Source organism: Bos indicus, chromosome 24, assembly GCF_029378745.1.
Source record: "Bos indicus isolate NIAB-ARS_2022 breed Sahiwal x Tharparkar chromosome 24, NIAB-ARS_B.indTharparkar_mat_pri_1.0, whole genome shotgun sequence".
NCBI lineage: Eukaryota > Metazoa > Chordata > Mammalia > Artiodactyla > Bovidae > Bos > Bos indicus.
This window is the reverse complement of record NC_091783.1, coordinates 19,977,226-19,996,771: the sequence shown is the minus strand read 5'-3', so window position 1 is coordinate 19,996,771 and position 19,546 is coordinate 19,977,226. Positions and strand designations below refer to the sequence as shown.

General features: G+C 54.4%; 1 protein-coding gene across 50 annotated transcripts in view; it reads right to left on the bottom strand.

Moving 5' to 3' along the window:
* CELF4 (CUGBP Elav-like family member 4) overlaps window positions 1-19,546 on the bottom strand; it is a 312,630-nt gene that overhangs the window by 197,588 nt on the left and 95,496 nt on the right. The gene's annotated exons all lie outside the window — the stretch shown is intronic.

Sequence of the window (19,546 nt, the reverse complement as noted above, 5' to 3'; positions counted from 1 at the left end):
CCTCTGGCCAGGCAGGTAGGTGGGCCAGGCCCCTCCCTCTGGTCTGTATCAGAGCCCTGGACTCTGCCTGGACACCACTGGCCCCTTCCCTGGGTGGCATGTACGACCTGCTCGCTGGCCAGTGGGTGAGCTCAGGGGAACAGCAGCCAAGATCCCAGGCATGGAGCATCTTTGGTGGCCCTGCTGTCTTCCAGCGATGGTGACAATGGAACGCACTCCACCCTTAGCCCCGCTGGGGGTATAATAACAGTAATCATAGCAGTGGGAGTAGCAACAGCTACTGCTTATTAAGTAGTGGCCATGTGCGAGGGACCGTGGGTAGACCTGCACACTCACCATGGCCAGTCCTTGAGGCCAGGACTGTGAATGTCACACAAATGGGAAACGCGTCACCTGCCTAACCAAGGCCACTGCGCTCTCGATGGCCATGTGTGTGGGACCCTGAGATGGACCCAGAGACATCTGTCCCACCCCAGCCTTTGGTGAGCAGCTTACTCAGGGTCTGGGAGGCTCCTAGGCTCAGCACCTCCTGCCTGCAGTGAGACAACATGCGGGTTGTGTTGGAAGCAACGGGAAGGCTTTCTGCATGATTCTCTGTCAGTGACACCCCCACCATCCAAGCTACCCGCCCCACCGTTAACCTCAAGTCCCCTGGATGCTGCTCTTGGATTATCCTCTCTTTCTCTCGGACCCCACGCTAGGAAGTTTTCCATTAACACTTTCTTTCAAACTGTGGTGCTGGAGAAGACTCTTGAGAGTCCCTTGGACATCAAACCATCTAAAGGAAATTAACCCTGAATATTCATTGGAATGACTGATGCTGAAGCTGAAGCTCCAATACTTTGGTCACCTGATGTGAAGAGCCGACTCATTGGAAAAAGACCCTGATTCTGGGAAAGATTAAAGGCAGGAGGAGAAGAGAGCGACAAAGGATGAAATGGTTGGATGGATTCACTGATTAAATGGACATGAACTTAGGCAAACTCCAAGAGGTGGTGAGGGATAGGGAGGCCTGGCGTGCTACAGTCCATGGGGTCACAAAAAGTCGGACACGAGTTAATGACTGGAAAATAGCAACAACAACAAAGTAAGTGAAGGCGTGAAAGACCTTTGGGGCCTCAACCTGAACTTCCCTTATCTCACTCCTGCAATGACTACAGAATTCATCTCCTCTCTTTCTGCACACCTGAGACCCCAACACAGTCCCAAGCCAGGTCCCCACTGCCTCCCATCCCCTCGTAGTCCCCACAGCCTGAGTGAGCCTGAGACAGGGCTGGCATCGCCGGTCTGCTCAAGTCCTCTCTAGCCTGCAGGACCATGCTGCCTCCAGGTCAGTCCAGGTCCTCTGGAGGAGACCGGGCCCCAGCCTCCCCTCGAATACTCCTCCTGTTTCCTCACCACGGTTCCTACACCTGGCCGTTGACCTCGAGGCTTCCTCTGCCTGGACCGCCCTTCCTCTTTTGCTCTGACTATGGAAATAATATTCCTTTTCGGTCTCACTTAGTTGCCAGCATCTCCTACCACATTTGTTTTACTAAACCGACCACCTTAATGCCATGTGCTATTGCTATAGGCTGAATGAACAGATGAACATCAAGGGGCATCCAGAGAAGACAGGCCACACATCTGGTGTCCTCTCTAGCTCTCAGCTCAGCACTAAGATTCTAACTAAGCCCCGGTCAGCCCTTGGAGCTGTAGGAGGGGATTCCAGGTGGAGGTGGCATGCCCTGCTCTCTGGAGGAGAACCAGTCCCTGCCAGAACCCTTTGCTTGGTCTGGAGGTGCTGTCCAGACTCTAAGGACAAAGGGCTGACATGTGAACTGGGGAAGATGTGGAGGGAGAGGTCATTTCCGGTGGAGGGACCCTTGGGGCGACGGCATGGAGGTGGGACAGTGTAGAGTGATTGACAGGGAGCAGGTCGGCCATCGGAGGGCCATCAGGCTGAGGGTAGGACGACCAATGCTCCAAAGCACTGGTTGCCACCGGATGGACGGCAGCCTGGGAACGGGGGTGGCCGCTCAAAGAAAATGCCTGGGGGAGCCTGTGCCTCACTCTTCCTCCTGATGATAAATAAGGCAAAATAGAGAAGCTCATTTCTCTAGAAGGAATCGCAGACTCCTCAAAGATAGGGCCCAGTTTTCTCCCCCTCCTGTCTTTCTGTCACCCCGTCTGCTCTCAGTCAGGCTGACCTTGGGCCTTGCTTGCAGCTGGACGGGGAGACCTTGGAAGGCTGCTGTCCAATGGGCTCACATCGTGCCCCTACCCTACCCCAGGCTTTCCTCTCCATTCATCTGTCTTTCTAGCCAAAAACCAATTTCCTTGCCTCCAGACAAACCAATCACATTAGGAAAGGGATGGTTGTAATTCACACGAAAACAACACAAAACAAAACAGAAAGCAGAAACAACTTTGCAAAGATCTGTCCCCTAGGATGCAAAAAAAAAAAAAAAGTAAATGAAAGCAGCTTCTCACTGTGAAAGACGCTGGCAGGTGCCAGAAGCCTGACCACACCTGGACACGGCACTGGGAGGCAGGTGGAGTGACTGTTCTGCAGGGGACCCCGGGACCCTGGAGGCTCACTCTATTCGAATGGTCCCAGGCAGACCGCCTGACTCCCCAGTGATCCCTTCCTGGTTGGACAAGATACCGCAGCTCTTTGCAGGTCTCCTTCCTGCACCCTTAGCACCTGGGCAGTGAGCCCCTCACATCTCACCAGGCTCACAAAACAGGTTCTGGATGTGCTAAAGACCTTAAGGAGGAAAGCAGCCATCAGTTAACTCACAGCCGTTGACCCCCTCCCTTGCTGTGGCCATGGTGGAAGGACACGGGCACCCACGCCTGGTGTCAGTCCCTGCAGGGCCAGCGTCCCTTCCCACCCCTGCTGGCGAGATCGTTCTCCAGGGCTGCTCAGGGTTTGCATTGCTAAGTGGTACTTTGGGAGAAAAATATCTACATTCGTATATATTTCTCTGCCTCTCCACTCAAAATCTCTGGGCTTTTAAATATGAGAGCCTTTTATTTCCTTAAAACAGCAGCTGCTTTCATTTAGTTTGATGGATTTAAAGCCTTTAGAGGCGGGAGGAGCGGACGGGAGGCGGTGGGTTTCTCAGGCTACCTGCTCACACCCTCCAAAGGATGACATGTACCTGGCGCACAGGATACGGGAGCTGGGCAAAAACACATCCTCCCTTCTTTCATCTTAAGACTTAGGATTTATTTGTTCTGAGTGTGCTGGTGAGTGAGATTCCCCCTTTTAAAAGTTTCTCTCCCCAGTCTTCTCCCTTCCCCCCTCCTCAGTTCCAAGACTTTTTCATGGATTCCCCTTGCTGTTCACCCTGGTGTTTCCTTATCCTCCTGGGAAAACACGGCCAGAAGCTGGGGCCACAACTAGGCTCTCCTCAGTGCCACTCTCCTGGCAGGAAAAAAAAAAGCCTGGGGTGGGGGCTCCCCAAGGGCTGAGAACCCTTCCCTTTCAAGCCTTGGAATCTGAGGAACGAGGGCTGGAGCTCTGAGCCCAGAGCTGCTGCTGCTTCTGCTCCAGTCTCATGACTCATCTGCGGGTGGGGTCTCAGAACTGGCAGCTATATAATGAGGCGGGGGACAGACGGTGATCCTTGTGCAGACCTCCTACTCGAGAGACACAGCATCGCAGGTCCCAGGGTCATGGGTCTTCCTCAGAGAAGTGGCTGATCATAAACTCAGCTGGGAAAGGCTGCCCACCTCCCCCACGGCTCTGTGGGGAGGCCTCCCTTGACCCTGCAGAGAGCTGGAAGGTTCTCCACCCTTGGCTCTTGTGGCTTCCTCCCTCCCTTTCAGTCTGTCTCCCCCTCCAGACCGGAAGCTCCCTGAGGGCTGGGCATCTTCTTTCCTCTTGTATCTCCAACACCACGAATTGCAACGACAGAGTCCTGTGGCTGATTCTGAGCCCTGAGGCTTCTGCTCGCAAGGACTCTGGAGTGTCCCTCAGCACCCGTGGTGGAGGGGACCCCGGGCCTCCAGCCTGCTTCAGGGCCAGCACCGTCCCCTTCTGCTGCCCACCTTCCCCGAGGCTTGTCTGGACTCAAGTTCTTCTCCAGGCAGCTACCTCGGTCTTCTTCTTCCCTCCTGAGGCCCCGTCTCCATCTCTACATCCTGACACCCTCCATCGTGGTTCTCAGGAAGAACTCGAGGAGGGGGCTGGATGGGGGTGGGCCTGGCCCGTTCAGGCCTTGCTTCTGACTTCCACTCACTCTGGGCAGCACTTCCTCCATCTCATTCCTCATTGTCCTGGCCGGTCAGCCCAGGCCTCTTCACCTTCTTCCACAAACACTCCTAGCAGGTGGTGGTTTGTTGAAGACACAGGCTGGCTTCCTCCAGCCTCGGTTCTGCCCTCCCTGGATGGACCAAGGACGGGTGAGGCTGGGCTTCTCCATGCAGGGCCCTGGGTTAGCATTCTGCTAGTCCTGCCCTGGACGCCACCTCTACACTCTGACAGCACATGGGGTTGCCAAGGAAACCTTTTCCAAGGGCTCAGGGCCACCCGGCTCCTTGACGAATTTGAAGATAGGACTGTATCTTGCCAAAGGGCTTCCACTGCCCTCTTCGGATTGGATCCTCCTGGGTGAAAGGTGGGGAGGGAGGGTCTTCTTAGCCCCCATTTACAGGTGGGGAAGCTGAGGCCTGGGTGGTCAGGTGACACAGTTGGGAGGAGCAGAACCAGGATGGTGCCCTCCTGTGGATGCTCACTCAGGGGCCCGTTCCTGATGAACCACAGTGATGCCTGGATGAGGGGCGGAGACTCACACTTCCTCTCTTAGCTGCCCATCCAGCGATCTCTTCCACCAGGCAAGGGGCAGGGCCTGCGACCCGGCCTGGGGATTCTCCTCCTATTCCAGGGCTCCATGTTGCGGGAGCCAGGCTCCACCCCACTTCTCCACTCCTTTGCTCATCCTTGGATGTGACCCATCCTCAGAGGCCTGCAGAGTGAACCTGGCTCATGGGGCTCCCTCTCCGAGGCCTTCTGTCATTGGCCCTTCCTGGGAGCATCTCTCCTGGGGTGGCATCTCTCCTGAGAGAGCTTCTGAGACCTGCCCCCACCCCAAAGGTACAGTGTGAGTGCCACGAGGCTGCCTCTTACTGGGTGCTGCAGAAGCCAGGCTGTCTCCTGGGCACTGGGAGGGCCTCTGGGTATTTGTGGCTTTCCTTGAGGGGCGGAGGAGCTGGATCTATGTGACCGCTGTCACCTCTATAGCCTGCCTGGTGATGCCTCCAGCAGACGGCCCATGGTGGCCCCTCTGTGCGCCCTGGACCACTGTTGAATCTGCCGGTCTTCCTCCTGAGGGCTGTCCCCTCCTGGAAGCCTCCTCCAGGGGTGCCCTGAGACCTATGGCCAAGAGTCCTGTTAGCTCTCTGGGTGTGATCAGAGCTTGGAGAGGGGAGGGGGAGGAGGCTTCGCCAACCCACCTCCCAGGCAGCTGCTGAGCAAATCCAGGGAGTTAATAGGAGCCACACAAAGCCCTTGATTTGCTCCAGAGATCAAGGGTCAGCCTGAATAACTCATTAATTAACCGAGCAAGGCTTCCTGCTATCGACAAGGTCTGGGAGCTCGGCCTGGGAGCAGACCTCACATCCTGCAGCCAGAAGACCATTCCCAGCTCCCCTCCCCCTCCTTTCTTTCTTCCAACTCATTACCTGCAGACCTGAGAGATGCCAAGAAGGCCATTCCACCCTCTGACCTCAGCTTTCCAAGGCTCTGGCCTGGCAGGGTTATGAACTTTGACCCTTGGGCTTTTAGGCTTGACCCATGAGCTGTCTTCCTGCTTCCTTCCCTGACCACCCTGCTCAGCCCTCACGGGCATCATAGATGCTCCAAGGATCCAGGCACACATGGGCACCCATACAACCTTCCGAAGCTGCTCTTGGATGTCTGTCACCAGGGAGAGGACATGACGAGCTGATTCACACTGAGGCTGTGGGCTGATAGTGTTGGCAGAGTGCGTGGGTGGTAATTTCATTGAAACGAAGTTCATGCTTTGGCTTGAATGGTGCAAGCTCTAATGGTGGGATTTCAGCAACAGGGAAGGCTAGGCGGCAGAATCCTTTTGGTCCGGAGTTCTTCCCAATGACCACTAAGATCATGGAGTAGGGGTGGCCTCTTTCCGTGCCTACGGCCGAGTCTGCTCTCTCCTAGGCAGCTTTTCCTCCCATTAGGGTACAGCTTCTTAGCCACAGATGTGAATATCTAAGCATCTGCTTTGGCTAACTCCACACCCACCCCTGGCAGCACCTCTGAGTTTTCCAAGTGCATATTCACACTCCCACATCTGTGAGTGTTCCTTGCCCTTAAAAGGAGGCACCCGCAGAGGAGACTTCCCCATGGAGGAGACTGGCCACCCAAGTGTTGCTGGAGGGAGGACCCTCTCATCTCCCAGGGGCTCACATGAAGGGCGCACCACAGGACTTGGTTTGGACAGAGCTCTCCCGGCATGGATGGAGAAGGCAATGGCACCCCACTCCAGTACTCTTGCCTGGAAAATCCCATGGACGGAGGAGCCTGGTAGGCTGCAGTCCATGGGGTCGCAAAGAGTCGGACACGACTAAGCGCTTCACTTTCACTTTGCACTTTCATGCGTTGGAGAAGGAAATGGCAACCCACTCCAGTGTTCTTGCCTGGAGAATCCCAGGGACGGGGGAGCCTGGTGGGCTGCCGTCTATGGGGTCGCAGAGTCGGACACGACTGAAGCAACTTAGCAGCAGCAGCAGCAGCTCCCAGCATGGATACAGCTTTCTTCAGCCTGCTATTTCTGGAGACCAAGACAGGGGAGACCTTGATGCAGTTTGCAGCACCTCTGTTATTCCTTGCAGAGCTCGGCTCTGCCGACTGACATTTGCACAGCCTGCTGCTGTTCGTAGAGTCAGCCGTTTCTGGAAGGTCTCGTCGCTGGCTCTAGAGCCCGTTGCTGTTTGTAGAGTCTGTGGTTAGCAGAACCAGGCCTTACAGGCCGAGCTCGTTACTAGCCACAAAGCTGGCTTCCACTTGTAAAGTTTCTTGGAGTTTGTGGAGCCTGATATTGCTTGCAAAGCTCATGAGAATCTGCAGAACTGAGAGCAGTTTGTAGAGCCTGTGGTCTGCAGTTAGTCCTTGCTGGCAGAGTTCTTCACCCACTTTCGAACCAGGTACTGTCCTTACGATCTATTGTCTTCAGCAGACGCTGGCTTTGTAAGCTGAGTTCATCAGGAGCTACAAAGCTTACTGCTGTCTGCAGAGCTTGTTCTACCTGCAGAAACATCATTGCTTGCAAAGCTTCTCTTGGTCAGAGAACCTGGGGTTACTGGCAAGTCTGACATCGCTTACAGGGTTCACCACTGATAATAGAGCTTGGGACACATTCTGATTCTATTTCCTATGCCTGGATTATCCACCTTGTGGTGAATTTTTAAGGATGAATGTCCATAGCCTCAGGTTTTAAAGTGTTTTCTTGCACTTGTGGCTTTCAGATTCTCTCCAACATACCTGGTGTGTTTCAGATTCTTTCCAAGACGCCTGGCATGCAGAGACCCCACATCACTCCCTCTGGTCTCCATGTATCCCATGATCTTGGCTCAATGACCAGAGTCAGTTTCCTCTCTAAAGCCAACATGCTCTGAGTTTTCTCCCTCTCAGAGCTAACAACAGTCTGTATGATCAACTCTTCCATCTTTGATCAGAGCTCATGAACTTCCAGGCAGGTGCCTGGGTTCTCATCATTACTGGCTCAGTAAGATCTGATGTCCTTTAGCCTATGTGCTGTCCTTAGCATAAAGACCCAATGCTTTTGTATTCACAGATGTTTATAGAATTCATGTGAAGCAGTGGTAAAGAATCCACCCGCCAATGCAGGAGAGGCAAGAGATGCAGGTTTGATCCCTGAGTCAGAAAGATCCCCTGGAGATGGCAATGGCAACCTACTCCAGTATTCTTGCCTGGAAAATTCCATGGACAGGGAAGCGTTATGGGCTACAGTCCACGGGATCACATAGAATTGGACATGACTGAGCGACTGAGCACACAGCACACACACAAAGAATTCATGGATGTGACATCCTGGCAATGAAAGAGTGAGGACTGGACAGAAGCTGGGTGTCTGTGTCACATATGAGGCCAATTCCAGGCCCTGGGGGAAAGGCCTCAGAAACTGGAAGGATAACTCATGATTATGTTCATCAGAGTTGCCTTATGGGCCTCTGTGCCCCTCTGGACTGCGGGGGGAGTGGTTGTTGGTGCTCCTCGAGCAAGGCTGTCCTTGGCTGCAGCTGTTGTTGTTCAGTTGCTAAGTTGAGTCCAGCTCTTTGCAACCCCTTGAACTACAGCACGCCAGGCTTCCTTGTCCTCCACTATCTCCTGGAGTTTGCTCAAACTCATGTCCATTGAGTCGGCGATACCATCCAAACATCTCATCCTCTGCCACCCCCTTCTCCTTCTGCCTTCAATCTTTCCCAGCATCAGGGTTTTTTTCCCAGTGAGTCAGCTCTTCACATCAGGTGGCCAAAGTATTGGAGTTTCAGCTTCAGCATCAGTCCTTCCAATGAATATTCAGGGTTGATTTCCTTTAGGATTGACTGGTTTGATCTCCTTGCTGTCCAAGTGCCTCTCAAGAGTCTTCTCCAGTACCACAATTCGAAAGCATCAATTCTTCAGTGCTCAGCCTTCGTTATGGCCCAACTCTCACATCTGTATGCGACTACTAGAAAAAACATAGCTTTGACTATATGGACCTTTACAAGCAAAGTGATGTCTCTGCTTTTTAATATGCTATGTTTGGCTGCAGCTGGCATGCCCCAATCAGTCCTGGTCACCCATGGACACATTCAATCCGTAAAACCATACCAACTTAGGACCCCTGTGCTGAAGCGAGTGTTTTTGTTGATTTAGTTATTTTTGGCTGTGCTGGGTCTCTGTTGCTGTGTGCCAGCTTTCTCCAGTTGTGGCAAGTAGGGGCAGTATATGGACTTCTCACAGCAGTGGTTTCTCTTGTTGTAGAGCATGGGCTCTGGGTGCACAGGCTTCGGTAGTCGTGGCACCCGGGCTTGGTTGCTCCACAGCATACGAAATCTTCCCAGACCACACGTCGAACCCATGTCCCCTGCATCGGCAGGCAGATTCTTATCCACTGTACCACCAGGGAAGTCCTGGGCTGAGTGTTTTTTATGGGGACATAGTCTTTTAAACACATATGTCCTCGGAAGACAGAGTTTGGAGGTGTGATTTGTCATATGGAGGGACTTTTCAGAAAACTGGAAGGAAGATCAAATAGCAATTTCCAGTTTCTTCTTACTAAAACCTAGCAGTTCACTTTGTAAATGATATAGGCAGCAGTGAGCAAGGGTGTACAAGGAACTGACCCTGATGTCACCAGCATTTCTTCAGGGATTTTCCTCAGTATTACCACTGCCCAGGACTTGCTACGGCTGAACACAGTGGGTCCAGCTAGAAACCTTAACACCAAGGGTTTCTGTTCTTAGGAAATCTGTGCCACAAAAAGTCAAGTCAGAAGGTGGTCACTCCTTTTACATAAAGTGAAAGTGCAGTCGCTCAGTCGTGTCCGACTCTTTGCGACCCCATGGACTATAGCCTATGAGGTTCCTCCATCCATGGAATTTTCCAGGCAAGAGTACAGGAGTGGGTTGCCATTTCCTTCTCTGGGGGATCTTCCTGACCCAGGGTTCAAAACTGGGTCTCCCGCATTGCAAGCAGACGATTTTACCATCTGAGCCACCAGGGAAGCTCATAAGGAATTTGTGAAATAACTCCTGGATACATTTGAAACAGAACACACTCCTTTCCATAGCCCAGCTATATACATCCATCTCTTAGGCTGTGATGGGTTCCCGACCAGCTCTCAGTTCTGCCCCAGAGACCCTAGGAGGCTGCCACTGAGGACCTCACTGGACCAACGACCCTCAGTGATGAGGTCTGGACCTTCTGATCAGCTCTGCCTCTCTACCTTGGGACGGCCAGAGGTTCCACTCATACAGCGAATCCACAATCCACGGATGGGGCTTAAGCAAACTCTTTGCCTTCCTTAAAGCTCCATTTTTTCTGTCCTTTGTTCTTAGAAGAAAATGAGCTCTAGATACGGTGCACTGTTGGCTTTGTCCACAAGGCCCAAGGCAAGCGCTGCTCAGGAGATAATTCAGAGTGCTAATGGCATACAGATGCATGCTAATTCATGAGCGAACACACAAATTAGGCTGCAATTATCACAGGAACTATTCGCTAATGCTGGTTACCATTCGAACCATTACTCAGCATTGGTTACTGCAGACCGCTGGTCAGTATGGCTCAGCAGGAGGCCTGCCTCTTAGGCAGACTCAGAAACTAATGGAACCTTGAGTCAACGTCAAGTAACAGCCTCTTGCTGCTTCCACATGGGAAGTGGGCCTCCCAAGGCTGACTGTGGGAATGGAACAAGCCTGCTGGAAAGTGACACTCCGATCTCATCGGGGGAAGGAAAAGCCAGCGACAAATACCACATAATACACTGTGGAGTGCTCGTGGAAGGCCAAGGGGTAATGCTGAGGTATGTACGTTTGTGGATAGCTCGTTCCTGGCTGTCTCCTGTGTGCTGGGGGAAGTGTGAGACTCAGAGGATGAGATGTAGGCTGATAAGTGACTTGCGGAACAAGAGCCACCCACAGAAGCAGCCAGTTAACCCCACAGGCGTGGGAGCTGATTCACTGTTGAGTCCTGGACGGATTCACCGGGGTCCCCTGGAGAAGGCGGGGCTTGAGCTTTAGAGTCAAGGATGGGACCGATTTTAGCGGAGGCGGGAGGAAGGCGGTCAGAATGCCTGTCAGGCGTGTGGTTGTACATCATAAAGGCCACTGAGACACAGTGGGAGCCTCTGCTCCGCCAGAGGTTGCCATTACCACCTTGTCTTGAGGGTTCCACCAGAGGAGGCATGTGCGTGCGTGCTAAGTTGCTTCAGTCGTGTCTGACCCTTTGCAGCCCCATGGACCTGCCAGGCTCCTCTGTCCGTGGGATTCTCCAGGCAAGAACACTGGAGTGGGTTGCCATTTCCTTCTCTGGGGGATCTTTCTGACCCAGGGATTGAACCTGCATCTCTTATGTCTCCTGCGTTGGCAGGCAGTTTCTTTACTATTCACACTACCTGGGAAGCCCATAGGAGGCAAATTTTATAGCAAAGGAGTCAGAGCAGTTTAAGAGATTACCTCCTAAGCAACACGGTTGGGCTAGAATTAGCTTTCATGTATGTCTGTTGGTGAAGGCACTCAGGACAAGGCAGGGCTGGGGCAAGTGAGGGGTGGTCTCAGTGGTACTGCTGAAACAGCTCCTGGCATGGCCAAATTCCTTCTACCAGAGAGGGGAGTATGGCCAGTCAGTGGCGGATGCTGGGTCCACAGTGTGTGTGCAACAGAGCAGGAGCCAACAATGAGCTTCACACTGACCACTGAGTGCTGGGTTCTGGGAGCCCCCAGAGCCCAGCAGAAGTGGGAGGGGATCTGGGTGTTGCCCTTGTAGCCATCTGGCCTCCACTGTATCACAAGGGCTCCTCTGGCACTACCTGGTCATCTCAGGAGGGCAAATGAGAGGGGTCCAGTGGCCCCCATGTCCCGCTTCCCTTTGAGCAGGAAGCTGGGGATCCCCCTGCTGACCTCGGTGCCACATCTTTTCTCTCCACCCTCCTTCTTGCTTCCCTGGAGGACTTCCTGTCAGGCTGGCCATCTATGAGCCCTGCGGGCATCCTGACTTCTCTGCCAACCCTCCCACTGTGCATGTGCCCTGAAATCTCCAAGGCGCAGCTGGGTGAGCTCCCGGCCGCCAGAGTCTAGAGCTAAGGCTGCAGCAAGGCGCCACTAGCATCCACTCTTCTCTGCTGAGCTGGGACCTGGGGCACCCGTTTTGCTGAGAGATGGGAGTGTGCTGCAGGGAGATGGAAGAAAAAAAAAAAAAAAGCCTGCTTGCATGAATAGATGGCCCGATGTGACTTATCTCAGCCAACTTGGGGCACATGGTGTGGAAGACCCAGGCTAAACCCCACAGTTCTCTGCAGAGCGTTTCAGGGGAGCCCTGCCTGCACTCTGTGGACAGCGGAAAGAAGACCCAGCCCTTGTCTGCAGGGAGCCACTGCTCTAGGAGGCACGATGAATATGTAGAAGTCCCCTAGGACTGTCCTTGATGGTTTTGACAGGAGTTGGGGCATAGTTTGTGGGTGCAAAGTGAAAAATTGGAACCTCTTGTTCCAAAATTACTAAGAATTTAGAACTGGTGACAACAGAGCACAGAACCAAGTGCCGGCCTTCTGAGCATGGGGCACCTACCCACGAAGCTGGCTGGGGAAGAACAGGTCAGAAAAGGAACCATTCTGCTGTGCCCCAGCTCTGCCCACCCCGTTCCCTCCCTGACACTCCAGGACCAAACTGGGACCACTCACTGGGGCTTGGACTTTTCCTTGGAAGGGGCTTCGAAGGACAATGGCCTCTGCTTTTCTCCACCCTCTCCAGACCCACCCAGCGCTCTCGCCCTGAGACCAGGGCAGTCCCAGCTCACACCCTGCTCAGTGCCCAGGCCCCTGAGTGATCCTGCCAACCTAGTGCTTATTTACCTCTGGCCCCCACCCCAATTGAGTGCGAGGCGTCATGGGGTTCCTCCCTCCCTCCCTGCAGGGCCATCAAGTCCCTCAGGAGGGCCCCCCTGGTTGGTGGTAATGGCACCTCCTGTCCCCGCCCCCCCAACATGGACACACCACACCCAGTGCCACCCCAGGCCCCCAGGCCCCTCCTCCTGACCCCAGACTTCAGCTACCCCTCCCTGATAGGCCCCCCAGCCCCGGGGCATATTTACAGAAATGCCACTCAGCAGAACAACCCAAATCGAATGAATGTTCCTGGGAAAGCTGCGAGCTTCCAAATTAGCGGTGCATAATTAGTTTCGTGCAGAACCCTCTCGGAAGTGCTGGGCGCTGGCTGGTGAGACAGACAATTAGTTTCTGAGAGGAGGAAGTGGAGGAGAGCAGGGAAAGACTGAGGGGAGCGGGGTGGGGACGGGGTGTTGGGACAGGGGTGTGCATTGACTGAAAGGCAGATGCATTCAGATAGCCGAGGCTTACAGCCCACCCAGCAAGGCGCAGCCCTGCCCCTCCAGGACGTTCTGGCTTCAGTATACACTCAGGTGGGCCCTTCCAGACCACTGGGAAGACTGCACGGAGACATTCTGGGTCACGTGTGGGCCCTCAGGGGAGACGCCGTGTTTGCCCACGTCTGCCCCGTGACTCAGGACTCTGGCTGGCCCGGGGTTCTGGGTGTGGAGGTATGCCCTGCAGAGCAGCTGGCGGAGACTCAGAGCCCTTGTGCATTCCAGGGCTCCTGGCACTCTGGATCCCAGCGGCCCCATGAGGGGAGGCGTCTCACGGCTGGAGAGCATCCAAGCCCGGCTGCAGCTCTCCGAGGCTGGTAAACAGGGAGCCAGGGTGACAGCGTCATCGCCAGACTCTCAGACCCAGCTTGCTCCTCCCATTCCACATGGGTGACCGGCTGAGAGGAGAACCTTGACCTGCTGTCCTCAGATACACTCGGGCGATAACCACCTGCTTGGCGTGCATACCCAGTGGGTGAACAGGTCCCCAGAGACTCTCTGTGGCCCCTCCCGAGGCCCCCAGGACCCCTCCAGCCACCCTGTCCAGGCCCTGCCAGGCACTCTCCCCTCTCTCTCTGCTCCCATACTTCAGGGGGCTGGCACGTCCCTTGATGCACCAGTAACACCAGACAGCTTCAGTCGCGTCTGACTCTTGGCGACTCCATGGACTGTAGCCCCCCAGGCTCCTCTGCCCAGGGGATTTTCCAGGCAAGAACACTGCAGTGGGTTGCCATTTCCTCCTCCAGGGGAATTTCCTGACCCATGGATTGAACCTGTGTCTCTTAAGTCTCCTGCACTGGCATTGGCAGGCAGGTTCTTTCCCGGTAGCGCCACCCCGACGGGTTCATGACAGTTCCCTATCCCCAGCCATGGCTTGACAGGCTGGACCGGCCCCTCTGCCTCACTCACCCACCCCTTCCCCTCCAGGCCTAACGAGAGTGATGGTGGTGACCTCTTACCCACTCAGTTGTATCCTCTTGATGTTTGGGGGGGAGGGGGCCCCAGCATGATGCTGACGGCGGAGGGGTCAGTTTGGAGGTGAAGTGCGGAAGTCCACTCTCTTCTCTCACCCTCAGGTAACCGAGAGTGGGCTCTGCGTTGGCCCTGGGAAGGATGGCAACCCCAGCCTCGTGTCCTTGGAAGAGGCTCCTCCTCCCATCCCCCAGCCTGACCCACCTATGAGACGTCAGGGAGCCCAGGGCAGGACAATGCGGTCCGGGCGCGGCTGCCTCTCCTGTGGTCCCGGGCAGGTCTCTCCACCTCCACGGGCCTTACCTAGTTTCCCTGCCTATCCGTTGTTGATAACAGTACCTACTCCCCGCCCCCGCCCCCGCTTCCTCAAGGTTTTGTGGGGTCAGTTACAGCAGAATATTACAGGCCTTCGATTGATGCCGCCGTGCTCCCCGCTCCCAGGGGTGATGGCTGAGCCATGTGGATGCTCAAATTCACCACAACCCCGAAGCTGGCTGAGAGCTCTGGAGGGTGGTATCTCTCAGGCTGGGGTTCTGCTGGGTCTCCGGTCCCAACCACAGGGCCTGCCCGAGGAGAGCTCTTTACGTGGAGGCGTGCAGTCTTTATTGCTTATCATATATTATTTATTTAGTCTTAATTTATAATTGCATGATTGCCAGAGGATCTTAGCGCCATAGGGACAGAAATGTGCTGCCCAGTCCTCAATAAAGAATGCTTTTCCTGCCATAAATAAATAGAATAGCCAATCAACTACCCATCAAACTGCCTGGCCCTGGCACAAACAGAGCGCCGCTAATGAGACACAACACGCATTAGCTTAATGCTTTACCAGGGGAAGCAGGGTGGCCTCCGAGTGCCAGCCTGGGCCACAGTGGCGACCAGAATGGGTGGGTCTCCATGTGGGCACTGGGGGCGGGGGCTCCACCTGCGAGCCCCCCAGTGCCAACAAGTCACCCCAAGGAGTTGGGGCTCATCTCAGTGGGGTCACTGCTGTGGGTTCACTGTGACTCAAGTCATCAGGGATTGACCTGTGTGTCCAGTCCTGTACTGGGTACTGTGGGCACCATCTGGGGAGTCTGGTGTTTGTTCCGGGAGATACGATTCATGAGTATGACATGGGTTAGAGCGGAGTGAAATCATGTAGCAAGGGCCAGGGACGTTTCCTGATGTAGGTGGGGGAGGGAGTCTGGGAAGGCTGCATGGAGGAGGAAGGCATGAGCTCCTCCTTCAAAGACAAGCGAGAAAGGAGAGTGAGTGCGTTCAGGTGAGAGTCACAACACGAGCCCAGGTGTGGAGGGAGAGGAGCAGTGAGCTGGCTGCAGAGATGGGTGCCCAGGGGCTGACACCTATGCTGGGACTGGCCAGAGGATGCAAGTGCCAAGGGCTGGGGTGGGAATCCAGGTTGTGTTTGGCAGCATCAGGGACTCATGGAGGGTACTGGAGTTCTGGGGAGATCAGCGTGGCAGAGCTGAAGCCTCTGTGGAGCAGGTTTACCTGAGGTCCTTCCCCCACCCGCTGTCCCCCGCCCAGGCCGCCGGGGACTGGGTTCGTGAGGAAGTGGGGAGGAACAGCTCCCTCTTGCTCTGTCTGCTCTTTATCACTGTCAGCTGCTTAAAGCCAAGCCTGAGCAACCACCTCCCCAGCAGAGCTGAGCTCCCTGAAGATAAGATGAATGTCTGCAGGCCCCAGAGCTGCGATGCTCTAGAGGAAGTGGAAGGGGAGGAAGAAGGAATAAACACCCGTCACATTAATAAGAGTTGGGGAGAAGTGAGGGGCTGAAGCCAGGAGTCTCCAGATGGTGTTTAGTGAAATGACAGTTTGGTGCTTAAGAGGAAAAATGGAACCGTGGGATGCTGGGAGCTTCGGTCTTCGTGGGGTGGGGGTGAGGGGTGGGCATATGAACCCCGTGTGAGACCTGTGCCCACAGGGGCCTGACTGGAGCCTGTTCCAGGTCCCAGCAGTGAGAGAGAAATGCCTCCAGGGTGTCTGGGGAGGGGTCCCTCGCAGCAGCTCTGGTCCTGAGGCTTCAGGGGCATATCCACCCACACTTTCCAACGTCCTCCCAACCTCTGAGAAATTAGCAGGCTAATCCTTGTGCCAATGCTGTGCCCACAGGGATGGGCGGGGTGCAGCCCGTATCCTCCAGGAGCAAGTGGTCCAGGGTGAGGAACTGGCTAAGAGGTCATGTCACAATACGGCATTTGAGGAACGCACAGGAACTTCTGGGAATCCCAGAGAGGGGGCATCTTATCCAGCCTTGTCCAGACTGGGGAAGGCTTCCTGGAGAAGCCGATGGCTGGGCTGAGTCTGGAGTGTTGGCTAGGGCTTGGGTTACAGGAGGATGCCAGGCAAAGGGAAGCAACAGAGCTGAGCATGGGGTGTGATGCTGTGCAAGAAGCAGAGAGTCAGGGCTTCCTGGGTGCTGGGGTGTCCCTGGTGTCAGGGAGGAGCTGTGCAGACGAGCCGGGCTAACAGTCAGGGGTGGCTGGGGGAGGGCCTGTCCTGTTCACTGGGAGTGTGGCTGCAGGATCTACCCAGTCCCCGCTCCCTGGTCTACCCTGAGTGTGCTTCCGTGGGTTAAACAGAATGTGCTTTCAGCATCCATCCTTGAGGGTTCAGGCACTTTCTCTGCTCTCCGCTGAGGGCAGAGGCCTGGAGCCTGGCAGCTATGAGGTGGTACCCAGGGGAGCCGTGGGCCCAAGTGGAGGGAGGCCATTTCTTTCGGCTCCGGCTATCTTAGTGGAGGCTTTATTTGTTAGCCCAGCGGAGCCGCGACACTCTGGGACCCACAGTCCAGCAAAGGCAAGATCTCCTTGTGGCCCAGGCCGGGGATGACATGGCAGGGAGGTTGGTGTTGGGTGAAGGCTGAGGGGGCGACAGGCAAGGGTAGGGAGCAGGAGACAAAGGAGGGAGCGAGGCAAGGAGAGTCGAGGAGTCGTCACAGGCTTCGGAATCCATTCTGCGTCGATTTCCCCCCAAGTCACACAGCTGCCAGGGTTCAGACAGATGCTGTGATTAGCATTTTAATGCATTTCAGAGGACCTTGTCCAAACTACTCTGGAAATCAGAAATCAAGAGTTTATCTTCAGCTGTCCCTGTAGAGCAACCTTCCCTTTTAATTCTAAAAGGAGCCAGAGGAGAGCGTGCATGCACATGTGTGTTTGTGCGCCTGGGTGCCAGAGTGTGCACACCTCCCTGGGTATGTTTATGCATACACACACATCTCATATGTGCACGGAGCTTCCTGCACACACACACATGCCAGGCTCCCCGGTGTACGTGTGTGGGCACCTTTGAATGTTGAGTGCGGGTGTGCGTCTGTGCGTGCCCATGGACAGTTCACACGTGCATGCTTATTCTTCATGTGCCTTTGCAAGTGTGATTTCATCCAGGAGCACTCACGTGGAAGCGGGGGTAGCTGGACGTGGGATGAAAACAGGTCAGGGCTGAGTGACTCAGGCTGTCAGGGCGTCTGGGCCTCAGGTCATGGGAAATGCATTTCAGAGGCGGCTACGGTGGCCTGGCTTCATCCCAAACCCGGGTTTCCAGACAACACAGGCTAGCCATATTTTTGAGCTAAGTGGAATTTCTGGAGTTAGAATTCCACTCCCTTTGGACAGTGTTGGCATTGCAGCCCAGCCTCTGAGATGACTCTGGAGCCCCGCACGGGGGCATGGAGCAGCTCCTGGCGGGTCAGGCATGGGTGGGGTTGGGAAGTCAGGAGCCATTGCAGACACATCCTGTGGGGAGGCGGCTGCCCCTCACCTTTAGGCTGGTTGGCACCAGCCAATCAACTGGCTTCAGATGGAAGGGTTTCCATCTCGTTCCTTTGTTACCCTCCCCAACACTCTCCCCTGGGAGGTGTAGCTCTCAGTCCCAAACCCAGATTTCCAGGACTCCCTTCCCAGCCCAAGGACAAGGCAACAGTGCTTTCCTCCACTGAGGAGAGGCACCTATTCACCCGGGAAGATGGTGTCGACTCTTAGGGATCTGGATCTGCAATACCAGTGGCTCCCTTCTCAGGGTCAACTACAACTCCAAGCCTTTAACCCCTGCCACACCAGCTCCCCACGTAGTGTCATTACGGTGGAGTATCAACTTGTAGTCTCACGGACCCCTGAGGTTGCTCTGGACTCCACAGAGTGGATAGCACAGTGATGGGGGTTGGGGGTGCTTCCATTAAAAGGCAGGCAGGGAAAAAACAGACAGTTCCTTGTGAATTTGTTTAATGTAAATACACCCTCTATTTATCTTTGGATGTTAATAAATTCATGCATTATTACAAAATCCCTCATACCAGCAGACCACACTGTGTTAGATCAGCTCGCTTTAAGAGATTTCCTGTTGGCAGAATTCAAAGCCCACACCTGCAGCAGGCCCAGGCACAAGGATTTAACTAAACGCCACAGATAATTAGATCAGTTAACCTCGCAAATTAAAACAAGCACATCGCATTAGCTCAGTTTATCCTAAAAGAAAATATTAAGTTCCCCCAGATAAGAATGGAGGGAGACAGCACGTATTGTCTTTCAGGACCTATGGGCAGGAGGCAGGGGGGCTCAAACAGCGGCCAGACAGAGGGATTGTCTGATGGGTGACTGATCGGGTTCTTGCCTAGTGATCTAACAGCGTTGGAAATGTCTGCGGAACATCCAGGTTGGGTGTGGGCTGGAGCACACAGAACAGCGGCAAAGCTCCACGGGGTCTGAGAGGCGTGAGGGTCATCAGTGGGATCTCGTCTGCTCTGCAGGTCCATAATGCAGAATAATCCCTAGGGACACCCTGGGAATATAGAGAATGGGGTTCACTCCATCAGGGAAGGTCTTCCAGAGAGGCGGTGACCCACCTACTGAAAGTTCCTTCTGTGTGAGAGGCTCGACACTCAAGGAGTTGGTTGAAGTCTTTGTAAAGTTTGAATCCACCAAGTCAGAATGGAAGGGGTAATCTGGACTAGAGGAGAAGTCAGTCTTTGCAAAATCTATAGCATAAAACATTTTAAGCAACAAAGAAAGAGTGTAGACAATACTGCTGTCTGTAGGCATATGTTGTCTACCTAAGAGAACAACAGCATTTACAAGTGGCTCACTGCTCCTACTGTCACACCATGGCTGTGCTAATTACACACACTTTGTATCTGTTCAGTAAAGTAGGCTTGGCAGGACATTAACTTGGAAGCACTATTGGATCATCTACTTAGAAGTCATAAAACTGCACTGAGCAACCCTGTCATATGGATGCTAACAGGAATGAGTGTCCCCCTAGTGCTGCTGAATTGGGCTGGGTTGACCAGATGACCAGATTCATCAATTGTGATGAAGGTTGTGTTGTAAATAAGAAAGGACTTGAATGTGGCATGTGGGCAGAGCCATGGCCACTGTCCACGGACCTTCACAAGCCATGTACCCTCTTTGGGCTACTGTGTTTCCCATTCACAATGGTGGGGAGAGGATGGTGCTAAGG